This window comes from Castor canadensis, chromosome 16, assembly GCF_047511655.1.
Source record: "Castor canadensis chromosome 16, mCasCan1.hap1v2, whole genome shotgun sequence".
NCBI lineage: Eukaryota > Metazoa > Chordata > Mammalia > Rodentia > Castoridae > Castor > Castor canadensis.
In genome coordinates this window covers 76,559,641-76,565,640 of record NC_133401.1, presented here as the reverse complement: position 1 = coordinate 76,565,640, position 6,000 = coordinate 76,559,641, and positions in this window count along the sequence as shown.

The window sequence follows — 6,000 nt, the reverse complement described above, 5'->3', positions numbered from 1 at the left end:
TGGAGACTAAAGGAACAATACGAAGACTCAACAAGACAAAGCTTGGTTCTTTAAAAAGATCAGCAAAACTTTGACAAACCCACAGCCAAACTAACCTAAAAAATGATGCAAATTAATAAAAACAGATGTTATAGCAGATACCACTGAAATCCAGAGGGTCACTACAGAATATTTTGAAACTTTGTATACTCCAATAAATTGGAAATTTTAGAATGGATAAATTTCTAGACATAAATAACCTACCAAATACCCTTAAAAAAACCTGTAATGAGCAATAAGATTTTAGCTGTAGTAAAGAATCTTCCAACAAAGAAAAGCACGAGATCAGATTCACTACTGAATCCTTCAGAAGAGGTAACAACAATGCTCCTCGAACTATCCCATAAAACAGAAAGGGAAGGGACACTACCCAACACATTCCACAAGGCCAGTAGAAAACCATAGACCAATTTCCTTGATGAACACAGACACAAAAGTCCTCAACAGAAAACATGCAAGCCAAATTCAGCAACACATTGAAAGATCAAATTAGTTTCATTCCAGGGATACAAGGATAGTTGCACATATGTAAATCAATAAATGAAATACAGCACATAAAAAGAATCAAGGATAAAAAAAATCACATAATCACCTCAATAGACACAGAAAAGCCTTTGACAAAATCCAACATCCCCTCATGATAAAAGCCCAGAAGAAACTAGGAATAAAAGGATCATAGCTTAACATACTAAATGACAAACCTTTAGCCAGCATCATACTGAATGGAGAAAAACTGAGACCATTTCCTCCAAAGTCAGGAACAAGGATGCCCACTTTTCCCACTCTTTTTCAATATAGAGCTTGAATTCTTACTCAGAAAAATGACGCAAGAAAAAGAAATAAAAGGGATACAAATAGGAGAGGAAGGACTCAAATTATCCCTATTTGTAGACAGTATGATCCTATACTTAAAAGACCCTAAAGTCTCCACCAGAAAACTGAGACCTGATGACCACCTTCAACCAAATAGCAAGGTACAAAACTCAACATACAAAAATCAGTCACTTTTGGGAGGTGGGAAGGACTGGAATTTGAACTTGAGGCTTCCACAAGTACTCTACCAGTTGAGCCATGAACCCCTGTCTAACCCTTTTAGCTATAGCTATTTTTCAGATAGGGTCTTATACTTTTTGCCTGAGCTGGCCTTGGACTACAGGATTCTTACCTATGCCTCGGACACAGCTGGGATAACAGGCATGCAGCACCACACTCAGTTTGTTTGTTGCATAATGTCTCCTCAACTTTTTTTTTTTGGTGGGATTGGGGTTTGAACTCAGAGCTTCACGCTTACAAAGCAGGTGTACCACTTGAGCCATGCCTCTTGTCCATTTTGCTCTGGTTATTTTGGAGATGGGGGTCCTGCGAACTATTTGCTTGAGCTGGCCTCCAACCACTAACCTCCTGATCTCACCTTCCTGAGTAGCTAGGATTGCAGGTGTGAGCCACTGGCACCTGGCTCTCGATAACTTTTTGCCCTAGCTGGCCTTAAACTACAGTTCTCCCAATCTCTGTCTTCTGAGTAGCTGGGATTACAGATGTGAGACACCATGCCCCACCCAAAACTCAGTAGCTTTTCTATGTACCAATAATAACTATGCTGAGAAAGCAATATGGAAAGCAATCCCATTCACCACAACCTCAAAAAATTAATTCCTAGGAATGAACCTAGCAATGAGGTAAAACACCTCTACAATGAAAACTATAATAATTAAACAAAGAAATTGAAGGAGACACTAGAAGATAACACCTTCCATGTTCATGGATTGGCATAATTAATATTGTGAAAATGGCCATATTACCAAAACAACCTACAGAGTCAATGCAATCCCCATCAAAATTCCAATTACAATCTTCACAGAATTTTTTTTGAAATCTTAAAATATATATGGAAGCACAAACACTCCAAAGAGCCAAAGGGATCATGAGCAAAAGAGATCACACAATATCTGATTTCAGATTATAGTAACCAAAACATCATGTGAACAAATGCACAAGAACATACATGTAGATAAATGGAATAGAATAAAGGATCCATAGATAAACCCCACATAGCTACTGCCATTTGATTCTAGACAAAGGTGACAAAGCTGAGAAAACCAGGTATTCACATGTAGAAGACTGAAACTTGACCTGTCTGTCACCCGGCACCAAAATCAATTCAAAATGGCTCAGATGCCTCGATGGAAGACCTGAGACTTTGCAAGTACTAGAGGAAAACACAGGAAAGACTAAGATGTAGGGATAAGCAACAACTTTCTCAGTACGACAAGAACTGACTTGTATCAAGTTTTAAAATTTCTGCACAGCAAAAGGAGGGCTTGAGGCTTTTGCTTTTTGCCTTTGACTCTTTGCTTTGGAGGGTTTATTGGGCTTTGGCTTGGTTCTTTTGCTTTGGGCTTTTTGGTGTGGGAAGCTTTTAGAAGGGAAAAGAATTACTGCAGGGAAAAAACTGCTGAAGGGAAATTACTAAAGGGAAAAGAATGGCTAAAGAGGGGTTGATAGAAAGTCTGCACTGAGAACTTTAACATAGGTCTTAGGAAAGCTAAACTAAAGAAAGAACTCCTTCAGGGCCTTTCATAAACAGCTGCAAACAGGGTGGAGCAGAGGCTCTGGGGGGGGGGAGGGCATGACATTGTAGCAGGAGAAACCTGCATTCTTGCTTCTCTCAAGGCAAGCTTAGAAGACGCAGCTTTCTGCTTTTTCTGTTTCTTGGCCGGGGCTGGGCCTAACTTGGCCTACAGGTTAAAGCAATTAAGCCACATCTCGCCTTGCTTACATCCAGTTCTCATAGGCTTTTCATAATCTGCTCTCCACAGAGGTTTCCTCAAAAAAGTAAAAATAAAAGTACCAAATGACCCAGTCATACACTCCTGCATATATGCTCAGAGTTACCTGCACACCCATGTTTATGGTGGTGCTGGTCACAATAGGCACGTTATGGACTCAGCCTAAGTGTCCATCAACTGATGGATGGATAAAGAAAATGTGACATATGTACTCAATGGAGTATTATTTAGCCATGAAAAACAACAAAATTATGTCATGTACAGGAAAATGGAGGGGACTGGAAACCTCCATGTTAAGCAAGATAAGCCAGACTCAGAAAGACGAAGATCACATTTTCTCTTACATGTAGAAGTTTGATTTAAAAAAAAAAATGAACCATGAAAGTAAAAAGGGGACTATTTGGGAAGAGGAAAGGGACAAAAGGAAGGTAACAGGGTTTGATATGATAAAGTACATTGTGTAGGTGTTCCAAAATGTCATGGACTGGAGGCGTGGCTCAAGTGGTAGAGCACCTGTGTGGCAACTGTGAGGCCCTGAGTTCAAACCCCAGTGCCACCAAAAACAAAAACAAAAACAAATTGGCTGTGTGGTAAGTTAAAGATGGATATTATAAACTCCAAAGTGACCATTACAAAAGCAAGACAACAAAGAAGGTCATTTAAACAATGTTCAACCCAAAAGAAGACAGAGAAAGAAGCAAATCAGGTCAAATCGATAAATAGCAATATAATAGACTGAGCCATATCAATAACCAAAGCCAGAGGAGGTTACAAGAGTAACTTCTCATGCGGTATAGAGTTCACGCAGATTCACCAATGCTGCTTTTCAGGCCAGGTGGTTTGGTTTTGGTGTTCTGACAAGGGGTCTCACTATGTATCCCTAGCTGGCCTTGAACTTGAGCTCTTGCTTCGGCCTCCCAAGTGCTAGGATTACAGGTGTGTACCGCCATGCCCCACCTGATTCTCCATCACTTAATGTTACTCTGTTTGCTTTATCACTCACCAGCATCCTTTCTCCTAAACGTTTTGAGAGGATATTGCAGACGTTATGCCCTTTCACCACTACACACTTCCACATGTGTTCCCTGAAGCAAGAGCATTCTCTTAAATGACAAATTATCAAATTAGGAAATTTTGCAGTGTCTCAGCAATCTTCCCTGAAAAATGTCTTTTTAAGTCTTGGCAGTTTCCCCAGTATTATTCCTTACACCGACTTTTTTCTGAGCCCAGGATCTAGTCCACAATTGCACAATGCATTCAAGGTCATGCCCCTTTAATCGGAAACTCTTCCTCAGCCTTTCTGTGTTTTTTAGGACCTTGACATTTCTTATTTATTTATGTTGACAGGGTCTCAATATCCAGGCTGGCTTCAAACTCCTGGTCCTCCTGCCTCAGCCTCCCAAGTGCTGGGATTATAGGTGTGCACCACCATGCCCAGGTGAGTGCTGGCTAGTTGTGTAGTTGTCTTTGTTTGATTATAAACTATCTCTCGATTTGAAGTTTTTTAATAAAAAAATAAAATGCCAGGCACAGTGATCCACATCTGTAATCCCAGCTACTCAGGAAGTTGAGATCAGGGAGGATTGTGATGTGAGGCCAGCCCTGAATTCAACCCCCAGTGCAACAATGATAATAATGCTAATAATTCTTAGTCTACTGAGATTTTAAAGGTTTAGTCAGATTATAACACTCTTCTACTTGAGTCGCTCCTGTGGTTTCACCTATCGTTAACCAAGCCATTCTGGACTGACCTGGATTCGCTTCCCCATCATGCCTGCCCCTCACTGTCCAGCAGAAGCCCCATTCCTGTCACTCAGAAGCTGTCACTCTGCTCCTTCTTACCTCCAGGCTGCTGCATTTGTTGCCCCTTCCTTCAGCTCCCACCCCTCAGAGCTCAACTGAGAGTCAGTTCATAGGCTTCTTCCCTGCACATCCTGTGGAAAACAGCCCTCCCTCTGGACCAACGCCTGTCCCTTCTGAATGTCCTTCAAGCACTTACACCATCAGAAAGAATCTTATTTATTTGTTTACTTGCTTTTCACTGAAATAAAAGCACTGATTGTCTATCTTGTTCACAGATGAGTTCCCAGCTTGATTAGGCATACAGAAGTCTGTTTCTTAGAAAGAATGACTGGAAAAAGGAGAAGGGAGACCAAGAAAGACAGAGAAGAAAGAAATCTACTTTGGAGGAAAAGAAATCCCAGTGATACAACATCTCCTGAGAGCTTTCTACAAGCTAAGCGCTCTTCTAAGAGCTATCTGTGGGCTCACTCATGGGACAGCCCGATCTTCAGGAAATCACTTCATTTTTCAGGCCTCACATGCCCCCTCATGAAATGAGAAAGGCCTAACATTTTAGGAATATAAGAGCAGCAATGAGGAGGGATGTCCAGGCCTTCTGCAGGACCCCAGGAGACAGGGGAGGAAAAACGGTGTAGAGCTGGGCGCCAGTGACTCACACGTGCAATCCTAGCTGCTCAGGAGGCAGAGATCAGGAGAATCCAGGTTCAAAGCCAGCCTGGGCAAATAGTTTGCAAAACCTATCTCTAAAACACCCATCACTAAAAAAAGGCAGGTGGAGTAGCTCAAGGTATAGGCCCTGAGTTCAAGCCCCAATACCGCAAACAAACAAACAAACAAACAAAACGTGTAGAACAGCAGAGACTCAATTCGGGTGTCAGAATGAAGGTGTGAAGGGGAAGAGCCATGGGAGGGAGACTTCAAAGACCCTATTTTTTCCATATAAGCCCACCTGCTTACCTGAAGAAATGAGATGACACAAGGCAGAGAACATAGGAAGGAGAACAGCGCACAGACCAGAAAGAGTTCCACTAACTGGCATACCTTGCAGAGGGCTGACTCCCCTCCTGTCCTTGGTTTCATGAAACGCCCTGCTGCTGCTTGATTGAAGCCAGATCAAGTTGATTTCTGTTCTTGCGCAATTCATGTTGATTTTGGAGGACTGCCTTAGACTGTTCAGGAAATTCCCCTGTGGAACAGCATTGGTGGGAAGCAGAGAGCACCTCCTGTTGAAAGTTGAAACTGTCGCTTTGCTCTATACCTTGCAGCTGGGATGGATGAGCACATGACTCAGGTTGGAGCAATTAGGTGTGCATCTGCCATGAAATGAGGCCCTAGGGCATTCATTTTAATGGCGGTGGCAACAGCTATGACC